Raw genomic sequence first — 1,857 nt, forward strand, 5'->3', positions numbered from 1 at the left:
GTTGCCCTATTACCTCTCTGGAATGGTAACTGTTTATTTTACTGACAGACTAACTAACCTGTAACTTGTGGACAATGTTTTTTCTTACCATAGTTTCCTGCTATTATGCTATGTCTTCTTTATATCATGGACTTAAAGAGCTTTATTATCACTGCTCACAAAGTATGAGCATATATTGTTGCCCTGAATATTTATCGATTTTCTGCCATTCTGTTTTATGGAAAATCCCATTGGATGCCARAGAAATACATTTTTGCTTATTGATTTGCTCCTTTTTTACTTCAATAGAAATCAGCTGTCTTCAGTCAGTTGTCTTCAATAAGCTGTTTACTGCATTGACAGATGTGCTAATTATCGCAACTTGCAATACCGTATTTGCAGCATTTTATGCTATCAAAAAAATTTTGAACTCATGAAACTTTAGCCYACATTCCTGCAACATACCATAAACAAATAGTTGAAATCTGCACATTGATTTTTGCCAACCTTGCTTTACTACTATGCTTCCCCAATGTTATGAGACTAAAGCAATTAATTAACTTTGCAACTCTGCTGCAAAGACATTAGCACATATTGTTGAAATATTAAATGGCCATTTTCTATTTGCTTTTTTCTTTTTGCAAAATAACATTAGGAGTCTAAGAAGCTGATTGGCTAGTCAAGCTTGTCAGATCCTGGGCTGTTTTGGTGTTTTGATTATTTGGTTCTAGTTWTATTATTATACTGTGTTATTTCGTCTCTGTCTTTGATTAGATCAATTTGGTTTCTGTTTAACCTTAGTTCAGTTTTTCTTAATGATTCTGGTTTACTATGTTAATTTCTTGTGTCTAGTTATTCCTCGTTACTCATGTGCTCTCTCTCGCCCCCTGTTCCACTTTCTCTCTCTTTCCCCTCACACCTGCAAACCGTTAGCTAGTATTTAAGCCTTTCTCCTGCCCACACTCCTGGCCTGACTGGTTCCTGTTCTATCACGTTTACTTCCCTGTCAGTACTCTGCTTGCCTTTTGTTCCTGTTTTTGTTCTGCTGTGGCTCCCTACATTCCCTGTGATTTTTTTGTAAGTTTTCAGTTTTATCATTAAAGAAAACTCAACATGAGCCATGCTGTCATCCCCTCTGCAATATCGTTCATCCACAAACTCGCACCTTGGTTCTACTCTAGTATGTAGTGTAATATTTTATCAATAGTTTTGTACTACTTTTGTAAAATTTTGTATAAAAGAAAATAAAACACAGCAATGGGAGTAGAGAAAATTGATTTTATTATGTTTATTTGTCGTTACTGTTTCACTAATGAATCTGCAGTCAGATATTTCCTGTATCAACAGAATTGAACAACTTTGTGCTGCTAAGGTATTAGCACATTTTATTGAGAAACTGAATATCTTTTGCTATAGTTAACTGTATTTAGCTGAACATTTACAGCTATTTGCTATTTAACTGTATTTAGTTGAATAACTCTATTTATTTATTTAGTTTTTTTTTTCTTTTTTTGTGAAGTGAAATTCTAAATAGATGTTTTTAGGTAGTCAATTAAGGTAGGCTCCACTCCAGCAGTTATCCTGCATTTAACTTTTTCAATTGTATTATTAGTGTTGCTAAAATGTTGCCACATAGTTAAATACAAAATATTTGTTCAGACTATGTTTACCATCCTGTTGGCTTTTAAGCATTACAAGCCTGACAAGTGATGAGCTCCTTTGATGTAGCCCTTCATTAAACAGTTTATTTAAAATTTGATGATAGAACTTTTATTCTACCATCAATTTAAAGATCACAAAGATTTCATGCCCTGAGCTTTACTTCTCAACTTTATATTTTTTTCTTTACATTTAATAAAATTCCATTCTGTTTCACAT

The 1,857-nt window shown here is 33.3% G+C and overlaps 1 protein-coding gene across 1 annotated transcript in view; it reads left to right on the forward strand.

Annotated features, from left to right (window-relative positions):
• The window catches only part of spega (striated muscle enriched protein kinase a), a 56,365-nt gene that overhangs the window by 21,619 nt on the left and 32,889 nt on the right, over positions 1–1,857 (forward strand). The gene's annotated exons all lie outside the window — the stretch shown is intronic.

This window comes from Poecilia reticulata, linkage group LG2 (assembly GCF_000633615.1).
Source record: "Poecilia reticulata strain Guanapo linkage group LG2, Guppy_female_1.0+MT, whole genome shotgun sequence".
Taxonomy (NCBI): domain Eukaryota; kingdom Metazoa; phylum Chordata; class Actinopteri; order Cyprinodontiformes; family Poeciliidae; genus Poecilia; species Poecilia reticulata.